This window comes from Ovis canadensis, chromosome 2, assembly GCF_042477335.2.
Source record: "Ovis canadensis isolate MfBH-ARS-UI-01 breed Bighorn chromosome 2, ARS-UI_OviCan_v2, whole genome shotgun sequence".
In the NCBI taxonomy this organism is placed as follows: domain Eukaryota; kingdom Metazoa; phylum Chordata; class Mammalia; order Artiodactyla; family Bovidae; genus Ovis; species Ovis canadensis.
Window position 1 is genome coordinate 108,225,592 of NC_091246.1, and position 25,123 is coordinate 108,250,714.

Genomic DNA, 25,123 nt, shown 5'->3' on the forward strand with positions numbered 1-25,123 from the left:
GGAGATCCCTGGAGAAGGGCATGGCAACCTACTCCTGTATTCTTTCCTGGAGAATCCCATGGACAGAGGAGCCTGGTGGGCTACAGTCCATAGGGTTGCAAAGAGTCAGACATGACTGAAGTGACTTAGCACACACACACATCCTCCAATAAAATTAAAATTAAAAAAGGTAATAAGCTATCTTGAGCTTATTTTCATTTGTAACTAACTAGTTTATTAAGATGTGAAGAAGTGGTTGACATTAAAACTATACACATTTTAAATAAATAATAAGTATCTGGGTCTGGAAAATAGCTTTCTAGTTATGTGGTGTGACTTGGATGCGTTAAGTTTGAAAAACTTCTTAAGATTAGCTAATCAACTGCTTTACCATCTATCTGGAAATTAGGGTTGTTAACCTAAAAAGCTTTATTTTTAGTGTGTAGATATTGAAAAGGGCATGTCTGTTATTAAACTACTTTTTCAGGCTGGATGTTATAAAAGCTGCACTTTTTGACCTGCCTTGATCTAAAAAGGGCAACAGTGGAAAGGTACGTGTACACCATTGCTCTGCTTTATTCTTAGAAACCTGGACTTTGAGGTTGTCCTTTGAGATTGAGAGGAAAAAAAAGGATAGTTTATTTTGACCTTGCCTGACTCTCTTTTTCTATTTGTTGATCGGAATATAATAAAAGCAGAAACTGGGTAATGTATCCACAGTCTTTACTGAGGATGCGATGGTTTCTAGTCTCAAGAGGTGAGCTCTTGTTTTTGAGCCATCTGCTTAAGATTTTTCAAAGTAAGAAATGCTCTGTTATGTTAGTGCAAAAGAAATCATGCCTTAACTTAACTATCTGCATTTAATGAGCTTCAAGAGGTCTGGGTGGGATGGTGGGGTTTCAGAGGGTATGCTGTTCAGAAGATCACTGTTTTTAAGATGTGATGTTTGTGTTCTCTGTAACAGTACACTCTTAAAAACAGTGATTGAGGTGGGACATAAAAACAGATATATTACCTTTTTGGTTTATTTGAAACATTAATTCTTGGGGAAGAAAGAATGGATTAGAATGCAAGAGTGCTTCTTTAGGTGAAAATATTGGGTTGGCCAAAAAATTCATTTCCATAAGATGTTATGGAAAAGCTCAAATGAAGTTTTTGGCCAACCCAGCACTATGGTTTAAAGACACAATCCCTGATTTCCCTAACTCATTATTCTATAACTTAGAAGATGCAGTAGAAGCAAAGTGTTTGCTTTTTACCATTGTTTATATATGCCTCTTGGAAGGACTGATGCTAAAGCTGAAACTCCAGTACTTTGGCCACCTCATGCGAAGAGTTGACTGATTGGAAAAGACTCTGATGCTGGGAGGGATTGGGGGCAGGAGGAGAAGGGGATGACAGAAGATGAGATGGCTGGATGGCATCACTGACTGGATGGACGTGAATCTGAGTGAACTCCGGGAGTTGGTGATGGACAGGGAGGCCTGGCGTGCTGTAATTCATGGGGTCGCAAAGAGTCAGACACAACTGAGCGACTGAACTGAACTGAACTGATATATGCCTCTGGATTTTAAGTCTATTGCTTTAATTTTCTGGCTGTACCATCTGCTAAAAACAAATAAAATTTCCTTTAAAGCTCTTTAAGATTGGCTTTCTGTAGTGGAACAGCTTCTTTCCTTTAGAGAAATACCCAAATATTACAGTATAGTACTATATAGCCAATTGTGTTAGTTGTGTACCTAGACCAACTTTGTTGGGTTTACAAACAAATTGGACTTACATGCAAAAAGGTAAAATGGATGTCTGAGGAGGTCTTACAAATAGCTGAGAAAAGAAGAGACGCTAAAGGCAAAGGAGAAAAGGAAAAGATATACCCATTTGAATGCAGAGTTCCAAAAAATAGCAAAGAGAGATAAGAAAGACTTTGTCAGTGATCAATGCAAAGAAACAGAGAAAAACAATAGAATGGGAAATACTAGAGATCTCTTCAAGAAAATTAGAGATACCAAGGGAACGTTAGGGAACATTTCATGCAAAGATGGGCATGATACAGGACAGAAGTGATATGGACCTAACAGAAGCAGAAGATAATAAGGAGAGGGGGCAAGAATACACAGAACTATACAAAAAAAGATCTCCATGACCCAGATAACCATGATGATGTGATCACTCACCTAGGTCAGACATCCTGGAATGAAAAATCAAGTAGGCCTTAGGAAACATCACTACAAACAAAGCTAGCGGAGGTGATGGAATTCCAATTGAGCTCTTTCAAATCCTAAAAGATGATGCTGTGAAAGTGCTGCACTCAGTATGCTAGCAAATTTGGAAAACTCAGCAGTGGCCACAGAACGGGGAAAGGTCAGTTTTCATTCCAATCCCAAAGAAAGGCAGTGCCAAAGAATGCTCAAACTACTGCACAATTGCACTCATCTCCCATGCTAGTAAAGTAATGCTCAAAATTCTCCAAGCCAGGCTTCAACAGTATGTGAACCAGGAACTTTCAGATGTTCAAGATGGATTTAGAAAAGGCAGAGGAACCAGGGATCAAATTGCCAACATCTGCTGGATCATCGAGAAAGCAAGAGAGCTCCAGAAAAACATCCGCTTTATTGACTATGCTAAAGCCTTTGACTGTGTGGATCACAAGAAACTGTGGAAAATTCTGAAATAGATGGGAATACCAGACCACATTACCTGCCTCCTGAGGAATCTGTATGCAGGTGAGGAAGCAAGAGTTAGAACTGGACATGGAACAACAGACTGGTTCCAAATAGGAAAAGGAGTACATCAAGGCTGTATATTGTCACCCTACTTATTTAACTTATATGCAGAGTACATCATGAGAAATGCTGGGCTGGAAGAAGCACAAGCTGGAATCAAAATTGCTGGGAGAAATATCAATAACCTCAGATGTGCAGATGACACCACCCTTATGGCAGAAAGTGAAGAGGAACTAAAAAGTCTCTTGATGAAAGTGAAAGAGGAGAGTGAAAATGTTGGCTTAAAACTCAACATTTGGAAAACTAAGCATCCAGTCCCATCGCTTCATGACAAGTAGATGGGGAAACAATGAAAACAGTGAGAGATTTTATTTTTGGGGGGCTCCAAATCACCGCAGATGGTGATTTGGAAATAAAGACGCTTGCTCCTTGGAAGAAAAGCTATGACCAACTTAGACAGCATGCTAAAAAGCAGAGACATTACTTTGCCAACAAAGGTCTGTCTAGTCAAGGCTATGGTTTTTCTAGGAGTCATATATGGATGTGAGAGTCGGACTATAAAGAAAGCTGAGCACTGAAGAATTAATGCTTTTGAACTGTGGTGTTGGAGACGGCCCTTGAGAGTCCCTTGGACAGCAAGCAGCCCATTCTAAAGGAAATGAGTCCTGAATATTCATTGGAAGGCCTGATGCTGAAGCTGAAACTCCAATACTTTGGCCACCTGATACGAAGAACCGACTCATTGGAAAAGACCCTTATGCTGGGAAAGATTGAAGGCAGGGGAAGAAGGGGATGACAGAGGATAAGATGATTGGATGGCATCACCGACTTGATGGACATGAGTTTGAGTAAGCTCTGGGTGTTGGTGGTGGACAGGGAAGCCTGGCGTGCTGCAGTCCATGGGCTTGCAAAGAGCTGTACATGACTGAGCAACTGAACTGAACTGAATGCACTCTTGGAATGGTAGTCAATCATATGTTAAGGACTTACTGTATTGTCATTAGGATTTGGGCTTGGGAAGTGTATGGAGAGGTTTATTATTTTTTTTAATTTTCTATAATTATATCTCTTGAATTTTTGTGGGGAAGTGAACTAATACATTAAAGCGATTAGGTTTATTTCATTTTGCTAGTTAAGGAAAATGGCAACTGAAAAAAATACAAAAATTCTTAAAAATCTCAATATTAGAAGAAGACTTCAGTAGAAAGTTAAATTGACCTGAACACAGGTACTGAAGTCTTTGTATATTGGTGTATCTTGCTCTCTTTATAGCTATCTATAAACACGAAAATAAAATTAAATAGGGAATTAGGAAAGTGCCCGAAGACATAAAAGATGTAACAATGGAAGGAATTTAGACTTGCCGCTAGGCTTCTAGCCAATGGACATAAAATTTAACTTGAAAATGCTCTGTTTCACCTGAGGTACCTTTTGCTGGGTACATGAAATGAATCTCAAACTGGCTTGTGAGACATTTAGCAGCTGTTTCTGTTTATCTTTGAGTTTCTGAATGAGTTTGGAGTCATTTTAATATTTTCTTTAGAAGATCAATTCTGGGCATGTTGAATTAGAATGGTTATTTTTATGTCCTGTAGGCTCAATATTCTAGGGGAAGAAACCCCATAGGAACATCTCCAGATATTTTCTTGTGTATGCGAGGTCACGTGGTGCACCATAAAAAGGCTTCTGTCATATTTTAGATACAAAACGCAAGTATGCTTTGAGGTATTCGCAGACTCAAAAGTAAGGAGAGGTTTTTTTGATATAGCCGTCTCATAAAAGCAATGAGGAGGTGTATAAAATATTTTAGAATGGTCCTTGGCATAAACAGGATTGCTAATGAGTACATTTTATCAGGCTGAATTTATTTCTAACCAAATCATTTGTACAAAGCATCATCATGAGAGTTTATATAGAGATAGCTTAAGGGAAAAACAGATGAGATTGAGTCGTACCCTTCTAGGAAGTCAGGTAAACTATTTCAGGAGTATAAATTAAACGCTCTGGGAGGTTTTTGACTTTCGGACAACTGTGGAGAAAGTGAGAAATGTTTATTAATTAAAGCTGTAGTTTCTCTGCCACCGTGCTGGAGGCCTGACTGGGGAACGAGCGTGTGAGGGCCGAGGGAGCAGCTTGGGGTCAGGGAGCTGGGAACTAGCCTCGCCATTTGGGACGCTAGTGTGTCACAGCTGGGCAGGTTCTTCTGTGAATCTGGGGGTCCTGTGACACATGGAACATTCGCCACACACAGGGCCATGGTGATGGCGGCATCAGAGACACTCAGGGCTGGAGGAGTAAGAGGACAGGGCCAAGAAGCACTGCCCCGCACCCCATCACCCACCTTGGGTTGCTCAGCTGTGTTTTACTCTTTGTGCCCCCGTGGACTGTAGCCTGCCAGGCTCCTGTGTGCATGGGATTCTCCAGGCAAGCATACTGGAGTGGGTTGCTATTCCTTTCTCCAGGGGATATTCTGGACCCAGGGATCAAACCCACATCTCCTGCACTGCAGGCAGATTCTTTCCTACTGAGCCACCCGGGAAGCCCTCTGCCTTGCGTACAGATGCAAATACTGGGTCGGCCAAAAAGTTTGTTCAGGTTTCTGTACCATGTTATGCGAAAACCATAGCAAACATTTTGGCCGGCCCAATGTTTTAAAACCATTATCCCAAATATAACCATTTTCCTCTGGAGCTCCTACTTTGTAATATTGGCCAGTTGAACTTTCACTACTTACCAACATTAGAAATTTTCCTGTTTATTCACTTATTTATTTATGATCTGTCTCTCTTCAGACTAAATTTTATGAAATAGAGAACTTGTCACTTCTCTTGACAATTACATTCTCAGTGTCTGGCATACAATAGGCTCTCAGTAAATATTTCCTGGGTTATGTGAATACATCTGTGAGAACGTGCATCTGTCTGCATATGGAGCTAATATTGTCATTTCATAAGTGTATACATTATACTATGTGACATGTTCTATATATGAATTATTAAACATAAGTAACAAAATTTACCTCCCCTCCATATTTATTTTTACACATGTCTATACCTTGCCCTTTTTCATTTAATAGTAATATGTAATAATATAATATGTAATATAATAGTGCATAATATAATGTAATAACAATATAATAATATCCAGTGACAATTAGTAAAAATATAACTGCTGCATTCTTTTCAAAAGCTGTACTGTAGTTCGCAGTACAGGTAAATAATGATTAATTAGTACACTAGGATGTGTGTTCAGTCACTCAGTCTTGTCTGACTTTTTGCAACCCCATGGACTGTAGCCTGCCAAGTTCATCTGTATATGGGATTTCCTAGGCAGGAATACTGGAGTGGGTTGCCATTTCCTTCTCCAGAGGATCTTCTTGACCCAGGGATCAAAATTGCGTCTCTTAGGTCTCCTGCATTGGCAGGTAAAATCTTTACTGTTTGAGCCGTTGGGAAAGCCCTAGGATGGATATTTGTATTTTTTTCATTTTTCATCAATAAAAACAATATTAAGATAAGTATCCATGGGCACATGTCATTTCACACACAGGTTTCATCTTTATTTTTTTTTTCCAGATAAGTAGTTGTGTCACACTATTTATTGAGGAATCTTCTGTCTTCCTTTTGATTTGAAATGTTTATTTCATCTTATGCTAAATTCCCATATTATCTGGGTCTATTCAAATTCTCTGCCATAGATATCTCTAATTTCTATGTTTGATTATCTATTTTAGCCCCCTATTATCTTTCCCCCAGAATTTTTTATTCTGTTTGTTTTCCATTATGAATTAAAAGCATAACTAGTTCCTTGTTTAACACCCCCACCATCACCCAAAATTCCTGTTACCATTTTTACTGGGATGGCATTAAAATATGAGTATACTTATGGAGGGGGTCTCCCTGATAACTCAGACAGTAAGGGAATCCCGCCTGCATTGCAGGATACCTGGGTTCTATCCCTTGGTTGGGAAGATCCCCTGGAGAAGGGCATGGCAACTACCCCAGTATTGTTGCTTGGGAAATCCCATGGACAGAGGAGACTGGTGGGCTACAGTCCATGGGGTTAAAAAGAGTCGGACACCACTGAGTGACTAAGCACACAGCACACACATATTTAGGGGAGAACTGGCTTCATTATGAATTTTCATTTACTCAAGGCTTTTTGTATATCCCTCAGTAGAATTATAACATTTCTTCCTAGAGATATAGACTTTATCTATATCTCTCTTTATCTCTATCTCTATCTCTATTTGGTTTTTCCCTACTGTTGTAAATAGTGATTTCCCTTAGGTGGTTGTTTGCATATATAAAGCTATTATTTTCTGTATATTTACACAGACATACACAGACACGTTTAATCCAAGCAACTTACTGAATTTCTTATTATTCATAGTAGTTTTTCAGTTGGTTCAACTTGAATTGCTCAGGTAGGTATATGGTAATACTATTTGCAATTAATGAAAAATCTCTCTCCTCCTTTCCAGTTATTATATCTTTTATATTATCTCTTGTCTAACTGAATTGACTGCTATCTTCAGAATAATCTTTTTAAAAACGATTTATCTATTTGGCTGCTCTGGGTCTTAGTTGCGGCACGTGGGATCTTTTAATTGTGGCATGTGGTATCTAGTTCCGTGACCAGAAGTCGAACCCAGGCCCTCTGCATTGGGAGCACAGAATCTTAGCCACTGGACCATCAGGGAAGTCCTTGTAATAATCTTAAATTATGTGAAATCAGCTAATGGGGAAATTCCTAGAACTATACTTATTTTGGTATGTTAGCCTTTGAACAGTTACTCCGTTGTGTGATCTTTATTATTTTTAATGCTAGTATTTATGTGTCTGAACTTTTCTGGGTGTGTGTGTGTGTGTGTGTGTGTGTGTGTGTGTAATCTTGGTCAGGTTTTGTTGTCAATGTTATTCTAGCTGTATAACCAATTTGAAATATATCTTTTTTGTTATTAGAGAACAGTTTTTAAAAACCATTGTGGGATATGTTCCTTCAAAGTTTGAAGGAAGCAGACTTTGGTCTGGTGCTTTATTTTTCATCAGCGGTAGCTCTTTGACAATTTCCTCTATTTCTTCTATGGCTATTGGGCAGTGCCAGTAGGCTGAAATTCTGAAATGGACCCCAAATTCCCACTCCATGGTATTAATGTCCGTGTATGATAATCTCTTCCCTTTGAGAACAGGAAGGTGTGTGAGTGTGATGGTTTCATCGCTTGATTTAGGTAATGTTATGACAAAGAAGAGGTGGCAAGAATAGATGGAAGAACTGTACAAAAAAGATCTTCACGACCCAGATAGTCATGATGATGTGATCACTAATCTAGAACCAGACATCTTGGAATGTGAAGTCAAGTGGGCCTTAGAGAGCATCACTATGAACAAAGCTAGTGGAGGTGTTGGAATTCCAATTGAGCTGTTTCAAATCCTGAAAGATGATGCTGTGAAAGTGCTGCACTCAATATGCCAGCAAATTTGGAAAACTCAGCAGTGGCCACAGGACTGGAAAAGGTCAGTTTTCATTCCAATTCCAAAGAAAGGCAATGCCAAAGAATGCTCAAACTACCACACAATTGCACTCATCTCACACGCTAGTAAAGTAATGCTCAAAATTCTCCAAGCCAGGCTTCAGCAATACCTGAACCGTGAACTCTCTGACGTTCAAGCTGGTTTTAAAAAAGGCAGAGGAACCAGAGATCAAATTGCCAACATCCGCTGGATCATGGAAAAAGCAAGAGAGTTCCAGAAAAACCTCTATTTCTGCTTGATTGACTATGCCAAAGCCTTTGACTGTGTGGATCACAAGAAACTGTGGAAAATTCTGAAATAGATGGGAATACCAGACCACCTAACCTGCCTCTTGAGAAATCTGTATGCAGGTCAGGAAGCAACAGTTAGAACTGGACATGGAACAACAGACTGGTTCCAAATAGGAAAAGGAGTACGTCAAGGTTGTATATTGTCACCCTGCTTATTTAACTTCTATGCAGAGTACATCATGAGAAACGCTGGACTGGAAGAAACACAAGCTGTAATCAAGATTGCCGGGAGAAATATCAATAACCTCAGATATGCAGATGACACCACCCTTATGGAAGAAAGTGAAGAGGAACTAAGAAGCCTCTGGATGAAAGTGAAAGAGGAGAGCGAAAAATTTGGCCTAAAGCTCAAGATTCAGAAAACGAAGATCATGGCATCTGGTCCCATCACTTCATGGGAAATAGATGGGCAAACAGTGGAAACAGTGCCAGAATTTATTTTTTGGGGCTCCAAAATCACTGCAGATGGTGACTGCAGCCATGAAATTAAAAGACGCTTACTCCTTGGAAGAAAAGTTATGACCAGCCTAGATAGCATATTCATTACTTTGCCGACTAAGGTCCATCTAGTCAAGGCTATGGTTTTTCCTGTGGTCATGTATGGATGTGAGAGTTGGACTGCGAAGAAGGCTGAGTGCTGAAGAATTGATGCTTTTGAACTGTGGTGTTGGAGAAGACTCTTGAGAGTCCCTTGGACTGCAAGGAGATCCAACCAGTCCATTCTGAAGGAGATCAACTGGGATTTCTTTGGAAGGAATGATGCTAAAGCTGAAGCTCCAATACTTTGGCCACCTCATGCAAAGAGTTGATTTATTGGAAAAAACTCTGATGCTGGGAGGGATTGGGGGCAGGAAGAGAAGGGGATGACTAAGGATGAGATGGCTGGATGGCATCACCGACTCGATGGACGTGAGTCTAAGTGAACTCCGGGAGATGGTGATGAACAGGGAGGCCTGGTGTGCTGCGATTCATGGGGTCACAAAGAGTCGGACACGACTGAGCGACTGAACTACTACTACTACTATGACAAAAATGAAAGGGTTTTGTGCATATAATCATGGTCCTAGTTTAGCTGACTTTGAGTTAATCTTGAGAGTCCCTTTGACTGCAAGGAGATCAAACCAGTCAATCTTAAAGGAAATCAACCCTGAATATTCATTGGAAGGACTGATGCTGAAGCTGAAGCTCCAATACTTTGGCCACCTGATTCGAAGAGCCGACTCACTGGAAAAGACCCTGATCTTAGGAAAGATTGAAGGGGAAAGGAGGAGACGCAGAGGATGAGATGGTTGGATGGCATCACCGACTCAATAGTCATGAGTCTGAGCAAACTCCAGGAGATAGCAAAGGACAGGGAAGCCTGGTGTGCTGCAGTCCATGGGGTCACACAGGGTCTGACATGACTTAGCAACTGAAGTGCAGTTAATCAGAAGGCAGGTTGTCTGGGAGGCCTGACCTCACAAGTGGGTCTAAAAAGCCCTTCCTGACGGCAGAAATATGGGGATGTGAAGTGTGAAGAAGAAATTCGCCCTGTTATGAGAGGACCAGGGAGGATACCACCAAGGTGAGCACCAGACTGGGGCCTCTTGCTGGTGAAAGTCCTGTCCATACAACAACCAGCAATACCCTGGGGGCTCTGCCCACAGCCACAGAGATGAGTCCTGCCAACACGCTGGGTGAACTTGGAATCGGAATGTTGCTGGCCGAGCTTCCAGAGAGGGATGGAGCTGGCCGAAAATTTGATCTCTGCCTTGTGAGCTCCTTAGCAGAGGCCCTGTTGAGAGACGCTGGATTAAGATCCAGAGGCTGTGGGAAAATTCTGTTATTTTAAGCCACTAAGTTTCTGGCAATTTGTTATGTAGCAGTAGAAAATGAATACAGTCAGTTCAGAATTTTTTTGGAAGGCAGTGTTGTCATTTATATTTGGTTAAAAACCATCCATTTCCCCTATAATCTTAATTGTATTTGCATAGAATTGAACAGAGTAATCTCTCATGATTATTTAAATTTCTGAAATTTCTGGTTTTTTTAGCCATTAAAAAAATTTCATTTTGCCTTTTGAAGTATAGTTGATTTACAATGTTGTGTTAATTTTAAGTGTACAGCACAGTGATTGTTATACATATATGTATATTTATTCTTTTTCAGATTCTTTCCCATTATGGTTTATGATGAAATATTGAGTAGAGTTCCTTGTGCTATACAGTAGGTCCTTACTGGTTATCTACTTTACATATAGTGATGTGTGTACGTTAATCCCAAGCCCCTAATTTCTCTCTCCCCACTTTCCTCTTTGTTAACCATAAGCTTATCTCCTGTGTCTTTGAGTCTGCCTCCGTTTTGCAGATGAGTTCATTTGTACCCTTTTTTTAGATCCCACACATAAGCAATATCACATGAAATTTGTCTTTCACTCTCTAACCTACTTAGTATCATGATCTCTAGGTCCATCCATGTTGGTCAGACAGCATTATTTTATTCTTTTTTTGTGACTGATTAATATTCTATTGTGTATAGGTACCACATTCTCTTTATCCATTCATCTGTCAGTGGGACATTTAGGTTGTTTCAGAATTTATATATGGTGGTGGTGGTGGTTTAGTTGCTAAGTCGTGTCCAACTCTTATGACCCCATGGATGGTAGCCTGCCAGGCCCCTTTGTCCGTGGGGATTCTCCAGGCAAGAATACTGGAGTGGGTTGCCATGCCCTCCTCCAAGGGATCTTCCCAACCCAGGGATCGAACCCAGGTCTCCCGCATTACAGGTGGATTCTTTTCCAGCTAAGCCGCCAGGCAAGCCCAAGAATACTGGCGTGGGTAGCCATTCCTTTCTCCAGAGGATCTTCCTGACTCAGGAATTGAACTGGGATCTCCTGCATTGCAGGTAGATTCTTTACCAGCTGAGCTACCAGGGAAGCCCCACTTTTAACTTGGTTCACTTTAATTTCATTTTGTTCCTTTTTCTCAGTCTTATACTTTATGTCCCTCTCTCTTTTCAGTACATTTCTTTTTCTTTCATGTTGCTTTCAAAGTGACCATTTTGGGGCTTTGTTTTTCATTATATTCCAATTGCTGCTGCTTATTTATTAATTTTTTTTCATCTCCTGCTTTCTTTCAATATTTTGCCTAACCTCAGCAAGCTCAGCATGTCACATTGTTTCACAGAATCAATGACTTCATTAACCTCTTTGAAGAATTTATAACAATGTATAGCAGCATGGTTTTGATGACCATTCCTGATCTTTTCTTTTTTTCTTACAATATTTTAATATGTTATTTCCTTGAAAAGGTTATAATTAATCTTTGAGTAGGGTATGTCCTTCTTAACAATGACAGTGAGCATTCATTTTATGACAGAATTTTGTGTGTGAGTGAATTCATTTAGCCTTTATTGGCTGCACCCAACAAGAACTAGCTGCTGTAGGGCTACTTGGATATTGAATATTTTTCCTCCATTCTGCCTCACTAACAGACTGCTTCCTGCAAATATGGCTGCTCTGTATAGACCTCCAGAGACCTGTCCCCAGTCTGCCATGCACTGCTTCTCTTTGGTGCCAGACTCAATTCAGAGATGTTCTGGCCACCAGCAGCCATTCCTGATGCTACTATTTCAAACAAGTGCTTGTTGGTTTTCTTCTTAGGATTTCCCCCCAATACGTTGGGGAACTGAGATCTGGTGACTTTAAGTGAGATTTGTAGCTGGTCGTTCCATCTTCCCTTGCTCCTGATTTACCATCAATTTAAAAAAAACTATTAATTTTTTTTTTTTTGCTAAAAAACTATTATTTTTTAAAAGTGCATTTTGCTTTTTGGCTGTGCTGGGTCTTCATTGCTGAGTGAGCTTTCCCCCACTGTGGAGAGAGGGGGATGCTTTCTCGCCGCAGTGCACGGACTTCTCATTGTGATGGCGTCTCTTGTTGTGGAGCAACGGTTCTTGAGTGTGTAGGCTTCAGTAGTTGAGGCTCCCAGGCTCTGGAGCACAGGCTCAACAGTTGTGCCCCATGTGCTTAGTTGCTCCACAGCATGTGGGATCTTTCTGGACCAGGGACTGAACCTGTGTCTCCTGCATTGGCAGGCAGATTCTTTACCTCTGAGCCACCAGGGAAGCCCCAATTTATCATCAATGAATTGATATTTTTCAAAAAACTAATTTTTGTTATTATTATATTTTCCTTAATGAAGACTTTATTATTGGTTGCACCACGTGGTGTATGGGATCATAGTTCCCTGACCAGGAATCAGACCTGTGCCCCTGCCTTGGAAGCACAGAGTCTTAACTGCTGGATCACCAGGGAAAGCCCAGCACTGAATTGATCTTACTGCATATGATAATTTCCTTATACACTGTGGCTGGGGGTAAAATATCTGATACTTTTGTCAAGAGTAGGCTTTTTTTTGGTTCCTGTTTCATATTCTTTTTTGTTGTTGCTGTGGGTGTTCTATAAGAACAGACCTTTCTTTTCCAGTTTAAAAGTGTAAATTATAATTGTATAATATTCAATTGTTGAACCATAAATGCACTTAAAGTTTTTTGATGGCTACATACTATGTTGTGTTAAGTAAATGTTTGTCACTCTGTTATGTCCAACTCTGTGATCATATGGACTGTAGCCCTCTGTCCATGGGGTTCTCCAGACAAGAATACTGGAGTGGGCTGTCATTCCCTTCTCCAGGGGATCTTCCCAACCCAGGGGTCAAACCTGGGTCTCCTACATTGCAGGCCAATTCTTTATCATCTGAGTCACCAAGAAAGCCCAATGTACTATGATGGGAAGCTTTAAATTTAGCTTAGTGAGGTTATCAATTTTGATTTTCTGAGTGCAAATAATTAAAATCCATGTTTGTTCTTGAGAAGCTCTGTAATGAGACTAAGCTCTAGGCTATACAGATTCCTGCACTCTAGCAAATTCCAAATTAATGGCTGTTCAGTTCAGTTCACTTCAGTCACTCAGTCGTGTCTAACTCTTTGAGACCCCATGAATTGCAGCACGCCAGGCCTCCAAGTCCATCACCAACTCCCGGAGTTCACTCAGACTCACGTCCATCGAGTCCGTGATGCCATCGAGCCATCTCATCCTCTGTCGTCCCCTTCTCCTCCTGCCCCCAATCCCTCCCAGCATCAAAGTCTTTTCCAATGAGTCAGCTCTTCTCATGAGGTGGCCAAAGTACTGGAGCTTCAGCTTTAGCATCATTCCTTCCAAAGAAATCCCAGGGTTGATCTTCTTCAGAATGGACTGGTTGGATCTCCTTGCAGTCCAAGGGACTCTCAAGAGTCTTCTCTAACACCACAGTTCAAAACCATCAATTCTTCAGCACTCAGCCTTCTTCACAGTCCAACTCTCACATCCATACATGACCACAGGAAAAACCATAGCCTTGACTAGATGGACCTTAGTTGGCAAAGTGATGTCTCTGCTTTTGAATATACTGTCTAGGTTGGTCATAACTTTTCTTCCAAGGAGTAAGCGTCTTTTAATTTCATGGCTGCAGTCACCATCTGCAGTGATTTTGGAGCCCCCCAAAATAAAGTCTGACACTGTTTCCACTGTTTGCCCATCTATTTCCCATGAAGTGATGGGACCAGATGCCATGATCTTCATTTTCTGAATCTTGAGCTTTAAGTCAACTTTTTCACTCTCCTCTTTCACTTTCATCACAAGGCTTTTTAGATCCTCTTCATTTTCTGCCATAAGGGTGGTGTCATCTGCATATCTGAGGTTATTGATATTTCTCCTGGCAATCTTGATTCCAGCTTGTGTTTCTTCCAGTCCAGCGTTTCTCATGATGTATCCTGCATATAAGTTAAATAAGCAGGGTGACAATATACAGCCTTGATGTACTCCTTTTCCTATTTGGAACCAGTCTGTTGTTCCATGTCCACTTCTAAGTGTTGCTTCTTCACCTGCATACAGATTTCTCAAGAGGCAGGTTAGGTGGTCTGGTATTCCCATCTCTTGAAGAATTTTCCACAGTTTCTTGTGATCCACACAGTCAAAGGCTTTGGCATAGTCAATAAAGCAGAAAGAGATGTTTTTCTGGAACTCTCTTGCTTTTTCCATGATCCAGCGGATGTTGGCAATTTGATCTCTGGTTCCTCTGCCTTTTTTAAAACCAGCTTGAACATCAGGGAGTTCATGGTTCAGGTATTGCTGAAGCCTGGCTTGGAGAATTTTGAGCATTACTTTACTAGCGTGTGAGATGAGTGCAACTGTGCGGTAGTTTGAACATTCTTTTGCATTGCCTTTGTTACCTTGTTTGAATAAAAAGCTGAGTGTGCTATACTCAATGATTAGTCTCTATTGTGTACATGCAAATCTTATTGAATAGCCATTGCATTTTAAAGACAGTAAAAAATTAAAGTTTACATTAAATCATAACAGGAGTTGTCAGCCCGCATATTGGATAAAATTCAGTTGGAAAGAAATTGCATTTCTCTTTTAAAGTGGTTTCAGGGAATTAGAGTAGCCACTTCTGCACAGAGAACATAAAATCTATTTTCTTTTCCAGCTAAGAGAAATTAGGCTAATGGTTTGTAGAGCAAGCCTGAATTCTGCTCCTTGCTTTGATATTAACTAGGTAATGGCCTGCCTTTGCAGTTATGAAATAGAAATTATATTTTTATCTTACATTAGTGTTGAATGGAATAAGAAATTAAATTCAATGACCTTTAAATGCTAAGTCACTATTTTTTCCTGCTAAAGGGCCAAATAACAGATATTACTGGTATAGGAAGACTAGAAGGGCCAGGACTTCGGGACATAGGTAGCTCCATGTGAAGCTTTTAAAAATCAGAAAGGGATGCAGAATAAATGGATGCCATCTATTAAAATCTCAGGCATATTTTAGTCTCTTTGAGCTGATGTGTTTATTTCTGTGTGGCAGTGTTAACTATTCTCTTTGTTATGTTCAGTGTGTTTTCCATCTTCTATTTTTTTCTCTGGGGACATTTTCTTCCTAGTCACATTCACATAGATCAAAGATTCATAGAAACCCTCCAGGCTTATTTTAGGACTGATTCCCCACCCCTCCACCCCCCCCCCCCCCCAATGTTAGAGACATTACTTTGCCCACGAAGGTCCCTATAGTCAAAGCTATGGTTTTTCCAGTAGTCATGTATGAATGTGAGAGTTGGACCATAAAGAAGGCTGAGTGCCAAAGAATTGATGCTTTTGAACTGTGGTGCTGGAGAACACTCTTGAGAGTCCCTTGGACAGCCAGAAGATCAAACCAGTCAATCCTAAAGGAAGTCAACTCTAAATATTCATTGGAAGGACTGATGCTAAAGCTGAAGCTCCAATACTTTGGCCACCTGATGCAAAGAGCTGACTCATTGGGAAAGACCCTGATGCTGGGGAAAATTGAGGGCAAGAGAAGGGAGCAACAGAGGATGAGATGGTTGGATGGCATCACTGACTCAATGGACATGAGTTTAAGCAAACTCAGGGAGATAGTGTTGGACAGAGAAGCCTGGTGTGCTGCAGTCCATGGGCTCACAAAGAGTTGGACACGATTTATCGACTGAACAACAATAGCAGAGAGTCTACACAAGATGGGGCCCGAGGGAAGGGAACAGAAGTGACAGCCTGCAAACAGGATTGAGAGCTGCTCTGCAGGACGAGTGTGCAGCACGGGAGGTCACACGGAAGGGCACAGAGGCTGCCCCCACCCTGCCTCATCACTGCATGACACTGCCCGCTCAGTTACCTAGGTGCACCTGTAAGCCCCCTGGACAAAGGGCAGGGAGCTGGGGCACCTGTGTGAGGACAAGGACTCAAGGGGAGCGCCTTACCCCAGACCTGAACCCGGGAGCTGGGCGATTTGCCTCTGTATGGAGACAGCAATGCCCCTGCCCTTGCAACATGAGCTTTCCCTGACTCTTATGAGATTGAGAGTTTTTGACAGCAAGGTCTGAATCTGCTTAATCAATTTAATATCTAAACCATCACTCTAGGCATTCAGCAAACATACAAATAGCATTCATATCCTATGCTGGATACAGGCTATACTGGATCCACCTGGGATCCTTGGCTCACAGTTGTGTGCTTCTCTCAAAGGCAGTTGGGATTTCCCTGGCGGTCCAGTGGTTAGGACCTCACCTTCCAATGTAGGAGGTGCAGGTTTGATCCCTGATCAGGGAGCTATGACCCCACAAGCCTCACAGCCAAAAAACCAGACCATAAACAACAGAAGCAATATTGTAATAAATTCAATAAAGACTTTAAAAATGGTCCACATAAAATATCTTATAAAAAGAGCCCAAAGGCAGTGCATTTCTTCCCAAAGGGGATTATGCTAGTTAAAAAAATTATAATTATGTAATTTGATGATGTACCATTTGAACTGATGAAATATTGCTATGGAAAGAGTTGTTGCTCAGATCAAAACTAATTTGAGGAGCTTAAAAGATGGAATTGTTTAAAAATTGCTGTCAAATCAGTGCGGGTGAAGGAATACTAAAGAGTCAGGTAAAAATCATAAGAAAATCAGAAGGGTTCTATGACTGCATCAAGATAGCTTCAGGTTCTCATTTCAGTTTTTTTTTTAAAGTCTTTATTGACTTTGCTACAATATTGCTTCTGTTTTCTGTTTTGTGTTTTTGGTCACAAGGCATGTGGAATCTTAGCTCTCTAACCAGGGATCAGACCAGTGTCCCCTGCATTGGAAGGTGACGTCTTAACCCTGGACCCCTAGGGAAGTCCCTCTCATTTCAGTTTAAAGGATCCCAGGCTGGGACTCCTGGGGGATGCAAAGTGGATGTGGTCCAGGCATCTCCAGTTTACCCCGACTCAGGGACCCAAATGCAGCAGGAACAGCTTTGGCTTCTCTTGCATTGGAAGACTGTGAATAAATGTGCCTTTGTACTTTGGAGGAGGTTCTTTTGGGCTGTGCTGGGTCTCTGATGCTGCATGGGCTTTTCTCTAGTTGTGGTGGGCAGAGGCCACTGGCCCCTGCAGTGCGTGGGCTCCTCATTGAGGTGGCTTCTCTTGTGGAGCGTAGGCTTTAGAGGGCCCGAGCTCAGTAGCTGGGGATCTCAAGAGCACAGGCTCAGTAGTTGTGGCGTATGGGCTTAATTGCTCCACAGCATGTGGGATCTTCTTGGATCAGGCATCAAACCCACATCCCCTGCACTGGCAGGCAGTTTCCTAACCACTGAGCCATCAGGGACACCCTAGAGGAGATTCTTAACCTAAGGTTTTTTGTGCTTTTCTGCTTTATCTGAGTTTAAGTTTAACAGGTAAAATACCCATCTCAGTTGTACTTGACCTGAAGGCTCATACTGGGCTTTCTGGCATGTTTCCGCAGGGTCTAGCTCGCAGGCACATGGATTCACGGTGAAGGTTTCTGTTTAATATTTCAGAGGGAATAACCCAGACTTTCAGGAACAGAACAAAGTCTGGTTAGTTAAAATCTTGGCAATAAACAAGGACAGTGATAGATGGATGTGTTTCCATCTTTTCTGGGAAGGAAAGGAAAGCACTCCTTCGGCTGGTTTGCAGTGTAGCTGGAGACAGGTGAGGCAGACAATTGAGGGAAAGTTTCATGGTTTATGATTCAGTACACTAATCTGATTTGTGAGGTTCTTAGGAGCAATTATGAACTTTTAGGAGGGGAAAATAAAGCGACTTGGGGAATTAAATGAGTAAAAACTGGAGATCAGTTGAAAGAGGAGAAAAGAACAGGGAGGGAGGCTGGTGAAGAGGTTCCTGTGTATATTCTTAAGTTATTTCTGTGAATATGGAAATAACATATATTCCAAACAATACTGAGAAATTGGAATCAATTAATTCTCCAGGTGGCAACTGGAGAGCATTTTTTTCACATTTATCTTTGAATCTCTGGAGCTTAGCCCAGAGTTGGCACGTTGTAATGATGCTAAAGCTGAAACTCCAGTACTTTGGCCACCTCATGCGAAGAGTTGACTCATTGGAAAAGACCCTGATGTGGGAGGGATTGGGTGCAGGAGGAGAAGGGATGACAGAGGATGAGATGGCTGGATGGCATCACTGACTCGATGAACGTGAGTCTGAGTGAACTCCGGGAGTTGGTGATGGACAGGGAGGCCTGGCGTGCTGCGATTCATGGGGTCGCAAAGAGTCGGACACGAGTGAGCGACTGAACTGAACGGAATCAATAAATAAATGCCCACTGTATGAATCAGTGACTGATAAAGGCTGAAAGATTGTGAGAGGTAAGTTATAATTTCCTTACACATCTGAACCTTAAGCTTAACGCATGGGAGGACAAGAGCACATAACAAAGGTGGTCACTTGCTGTTGCTGTTGTTCAGTCACTAAACCGTGTATGACTCTGGAGCGGGTTACCATGCCCTCCTCCAAGGGATTAAACCTGCGTCTCTTACATCTCCTGAACTGGCAGGTGGGTACTTTACCCCTAATGCCACCTGGGAAGCCCTTTCGTTTCCAGATGCAACTCCAAACTGAGTACCTGGAATACTGCCCTGATGTAAATTAGATGCTCAGTAAAAGCTAGTTGAGTGTCTGACTTAATGGTGTTTTTTCCTCCCTGGCAGCTGGTAACCTAGCAACATTTGAAAGGCAGCTGGATAATTCTGGGTCATGTGAGAATTCAGATTCATATTAAAAGAGATTGAAGCCTGAGCACAGGGCAGACGGATCACTTGATTGTGTCATGAAATAACACAGCAATGTTTTTGTGATATGCTGTGCTGGCCTCTGTGTGATGGCATGAAATCTCCTTACCTCGCCAGATGTTAGAAAAAAGAAAGATATTCAGAGAGACAGAGAACTGAGGTGCCCTCATAGCCAGCATTGTCTGACCCAAAACTCGGCCTTTTAATATAAAGCAGAGGTTTTTCCTCCCTCCGCCCCGCCCTCCCCCCATCTCCTCCCCCCCCCCCCAAGTTTTCTCAGTGGCTCAGACAGTAAAGAATCTGTGTGCAATGCAGGGGGCCTGGGTTCAATTCCTGGGTCAGGAAGATCCTCTGGAGAAGGGAGTGGCAACCCCCACTCCAGTATTCTTGCCTGGAAAATTCCATGGACAGAGGAGCCGCCATGGATAGAGGCGGGCTACACAATCCATGTGGTCACAAAGAGTCAGACAAGACTGAGAGACTAACACACACTTTTCTGGACATTTTCATTCAGCCACAGAATCCTGTCATAAACATCATTGAAATGATTCTTTGGTTGACATGCAAACAGCAAGCAAAGATGCCTGATGACAAATGCAGACCGAAATCTTTTGAATGAGGGTTTCTAAGTTTTAGACTTGAAACAATTTCTTTATGATGGTGTGAAATAGACTGGTGAAGTCTCAGTTGTCTGTACATGCTCCCACGCCTGGAGGGCCGACCAGTGAGCATCTGACAGTGCTTTCCATGGTAAAATTAATCACAATTTATGGACTATTTCTCCAAATACAGATATTTGATTTTTTCTTTGACTTTTTAAAATGTCATTGAGCAGAGCTATTTGTAGACAATTCTTTTGATTTATCTCATGTGGAGAATATTCCTCATCTTCCATGCAAATTCCACCAAAACCTGCTTGAGTGTGTCCCTCTTATGTTCCAAGTAGTAATAGAGAGGGACAGGAACCCCAAGGTCAGCTCTGTCCTTGGAATTCTGTAGGCAAGAGTACTGGAGTAGGTTGCCATTTCCTTCTCCAGGGTACTTTCCGACCCTGGGATCGAATCTGGGTCTCCTGCATTGCGGGCAGATACTTTACCAACTAACCTCCTAGGGAAGTACTAACTTTTTCTCCAAATACAGATATCTGATTTTTCTTTGACTTTTTAAAATGCCATTGAGCAGAGCTATTTGTAGATAGTTCTTCTGATTTATCTCATATGAAGAATATTCATCATCTTCCATGCCAATTCCACCAAAACCTGCTTGAGTGTGTCCCCCTCATGTTCCAAGTACTGAGAGGGACAGCAAGCCCAAGGTCAGCCCACAATGGCGGGAAGGACAGAGGGATGTGTCTGAAATGGAACCCCATAAGGCATAGCTGTTGACAAAGAATCTGGCATTCCCATCAAACAAACTGGGGCAAAGTAGTCCTGAACCTCTAGCTCTGTTTCCATGGTTTCTAGACAAAGACAGAGGGGCTGCATTCCAATTATAACCTTCAGAATGACAGATAATGGGAGAAAGAGGAAGTGGGGTAATAAAATCCCAGGTCACCCTGAAAAGAAGCAATAGATAGAAGTGATAGTGATGTGAGAGGTTCCAGTTTATATTTGTCTTAAAAATACCCCTGTGATGTAGAATGCAGATGTCCATTCTGCAAACTCTCAGACTTCCTGCAGTACTTTTATCTACACTCGGTTCTTTATTCAAAGTCAGGTAACTCTTTAATACAGGTTTTCTTTTTCCATATTTTTTTCTTTTTAAATAATTTTTTAAAAAGCATAAGGACTTTGCCGGTGGTCCAGTGGCTAGGCCTGCATGCTCCCAGTGCAGGGTGCCTGGGTTCAGTCCTTGGTCCAGGAATTTATTAATAGATCTCACATGCCACAGCTGAAGACCTGGCATAGCCAAATAAATAAATAATAATTCAGTAAATTAAAAAAAATGAGATATAGTTGGTTTACATTGTTTCAAGTGATTCATAGGTTATTATAAGATATTGAATATAGTTCCCTGAGCTATACAGTAGGTCCTTGTTTTTTATTGTATATATAGTAGTGTGTGTCTGTTAATTCTAAATTCCAAACTTATCCCTTCCCTGCTTACCCCTTTGGCAACTAGTTTGTTTTCTATGTCTGTGAGTCTATTTCTGTTTCATAAATAAGTTCATTTGTAGCTGTTTTTTTGTTAGATTCCACGTATGAGTGACACTATACATTACTTGTCTCTTTTTGTCTGACATTTCATTTAGTATGATAATCTCTAGGTCCATCCATGTTGCTGCAAATGACATCTTTTTTCATTCTTTTTCTTATGGCCGAGTAACATTCTACTGTATACATGCACCGCAGCTTTATCCATTCCTCTGTCAATGGGCATTTAGGTTTGTCTTCATGTCATCGCTATTTTAAATAGTGCTGCTGTGAATACAGGGGTGCATGTGTCTTCTTGAACTATAGTTTTGTCCAGATACATGCCCAGGAGAGGGAATGCTGGATCATACAGCAACTCTCTTTTTTTTGTTTGTTTTTTGAGGAACCCATCCATATTGTTTTCCTCAGTGGCTGCAACGATGGATAATCCACCAGCAGTATTAAGAAGGTTCCCTTTTCTCTACACCATTTCCACTATTTATTATTTGTACAATACAGATTTTTCTTAATAGTATTTTAAACCTAAAGAATTAAGAGAATATACAAACCAAAACAACCTCTTGAACTGTGGAAAGTAAAGAGCATTCTTTGACTTCTGCTGATATTGCAAATGCGGCGATGTTGTATTTTCCTTTACTGCTGGAGTCAGATGCAGTTTTCTGTTTTTCAGCAGGAGGAATTATTGCAATTCCTTCCAGCTTTGGAGCACATCTGATATCAGTAGTATTTTGCCGGGGTCAGCACAGAGTTCGCGGCTATGTTCTTGGCTATAATGAAGACACACTCCTCTGTTCAGTGAGAGGAACCATGGGCTAGAGACTAACAGGGTAACTGTGAACTTGGGAATGGTGTTGGCAGATATGACTTGGGTGAACGGACAATTTTATGTTTCTGTATTCTCTGCAATTGAGTCAACCTGAGCATTTTAATCCCTAAGCAATACCAGGCAGTTTATTTAATCTTTAGAACTTAAAAAAATTAATGTAAAAATCTTTAACACTTTCAAGTCTCAGTTTCTTCATCTAGAAAATAGAATAATACCAACTTCTCAGAGCTAGTGGTTTTAAAATATATAATGCATGTAAAGCACTTGGCCTAGCATTTGTATATCACATATCATTGAATAAATGGTGTAAATGTACCTATACAGAAGTTTGAGAAAACAGTGCCTAAGGTGTGAAATTAGATGTGTTTCAATAATGGTGAAAAGCACTAATTTAGTAAATAGTGTTCCCAGGTTTATTGCCAGCAATCAAATTAAAAATTCTAGATGTCCTGAAGCCTTCAGTCATGTCTCTTGAGTTTCTCTTTGGGGATGTTTATTTTATGACACTTTGGAGACAACATTTCTATTAACACACTGAATATGGTTATTGCAGTTGAATAAAAACCAGTTTTATCAATTTCTTTTATGCATAAATTCAAAAAGTTTAGCTGGATTATTAGGTTTGACTTTTACTGTATTCAGGATGCATTTTATTTTAGCAAGAATTGGTTTGACTTTATAATAGTGGTAATTAAGAGAGCTGATTTATTTACTAAGATTTGGGTGTGGTAAATTTTGTGAGAATCACTATCTTTTATATGAATAATGACAAGGATAAAAGAAAAAAGAAAACCTTTTGCATAGTTTATTTTGCTTTGATTTTCTGATCTTCATGAAAGTGAAGTTGCTCAGTCGTGTCCGACTCTTTGCGACCCCATGGACTGTAGCCTACCAGACTCCTCCCTCCATGGGATTCTCCAGGCAAGAGTACTGGAGTGGGTTGTCATTTCCTTTTCCAGGGGATCTTCCTGACCCAGAGATCGAACCTGGGTCTCCCGCATTCCAGGCAGATGCTTTAACCTCTGAGCCACCAGGGATCTTCATATGTTGTAGTAAATGTTGTCATTTACAAATCCTAAAATTTGATATGCTATTATATATTTATAACCACTCCAGTACTCTTGCCTGGAAAATCCTGTGGATGGAGAAGCTTGGTAGGCTGCAGTCCTTAGGGTCACTAAGAGTCGGACACGACTGAGCGGCTTCACTTTCCCTTTTCACTTTCATGCATTAGAGAAGGAAATGGCAACCCACTCCAGTGTTCTTGCCTGGAGAATCCCGGGGACGGGGGAGCCTGGTGGGCTGCCGTCTATGGGGTTGCACAGAGTCGGACACGACTGAAGTGACTTAGCAGCAGCATGTGTATATTAGAATATATGTGTATATATATGTATATAAATGTAATTAAGGCTTTTTTATGCAGATGACAGCACCCTTATGGCAGAAAGTGAAGAGGAACTAAAAAGCCTCTTGATGAAAGTGAAAGAGGAGAGTGAAAAAGTTGGCTTAAAGCTCAAGATTCAGAAAATGAAGATCATGGCATCTTGTCCCATCATTTCATGGGAAATAGATGGGCAAACAGTAGAAACAGTGTCAGAGTTTATTTTGGGGGGCTCCAAAATCACTGCAGATGGTGATTGCAGCCATGAAATTAAAAGACGTTTACTCCTGGGAAGAACAGTTATGACCGACGTAGATAGCATATTCAAAAGCAGAGACATTACTTTGCCAACAAAGGTCTGTCTAGTCAAGGCTATGGTTTTTCTAGTAGTCATGTATGGATGTGAGAGTTGGACTGTGAAGAAGGCTGAGTGCTGAAGAATTGATACTTTTGAACTGTGGTGTTGGAGAAGACTCTTGAGAGCCCATTGGACTGCAAGGAGAGCCAACCAGTCCATTCTAGAGGAGATCAGCCCTGGGTGTTCTTTGGGAAGGAATGATGCTGAAGCTGAAACTCCAGTACTTTGGCCACCTCATGGGAAGAGTTGACTTATTGGAAGAGACTCTGATGCTGGGAGGGATTGGGGGCAGGAGGAGAGGGGGACGACAGAGGATGAGATGGCTGGATGGCATCACTGACTTGATGGATGTGAGTCTGAGTGAACTCCGGGTGTTGGTGATGGACAGGGAAGCCTGGCATGCTGCGATTCATGGGGTCGCAAAGAGTCAGACACGACTAAGGGACTGGACTGAACTGATACATTGTATACATTATATATATGTAATAAAGGCTTCCTGGATGGCTCAGTGGGTAAAAAATCTGCCTGCCAATTCAGGAGAGCAAGTTTGATTGGAGAAGGGCGTGGCAACCCACCCTAATTCTTGCCTGGATGATCCCATGAACAGAGGAGCCTGGTGGGCTATAGTCCATGGGGTTGCAAAGAGTCAGACCCAACTGAGCGACTGAGAATATATGTAATAAAGTATATAATTTTAGAAGTACTTATGGTCCAAGCAAGTGGAAATGAAACCTGAGTAGTATCAGATAAAAATAAAACACTCACTTGTTTTGGAATTCTATAAAGATTCAGTTATACATATATACATCATTTAACCATTAAATCGTTCAGTCGTGTCTGATTCTTTGCGACCCCATGGACTGTGACTCACCAGGCTCCTCTGTCTGTGCAATTTTTCTGGCAAGAATACTGGCGTGGGTTGCCATTTCCTTCTCCAACACGTGTGTTTGTTCTAGAACAAACACAAAGAGCAGAAGCTCCAGTAATTCCATTGTTTTCACCTCCTAGCCTCTGTCTGTCTGTTCTGGGGGCCTGAGAAGGAACGCACCGCCAGTGGGGCAGCGGGGGTGCGCACGCAGCGCGTTTCCTGCCTGCAAGTGGGATTCTGGACTTTCCCTTCTGCTTTACTTTGATGACATGACTGCATCTCTCGGAAGCTTCAGGAGGAAGTAGCCTCTCTCAGCCAAAAGCTGAGGTGGGAAAATGACATGCCTGTTTTCGATGTCAATTTACGGCACAGGTCACAAAACGAAATGTCGCCATTCCAT

The 25,123-nt window shown here is 41.4% G+C and overlaps 1 protein-coding gene across 1 annotated transcript in view; it reads right to left on the minus strand.

Annotated features, from left to right (window-relative positions):
• GALNTL6 (polypeptide N-acetylgalactosaminyltransferase like 6) overlaps positions 1–25,123 on the minus strand; it is a 1,485,023-nt gene that overhangs the window by 110,194 nt on the left and 1,349,706 nt on the right. The window lies entirely within an intron of this gene.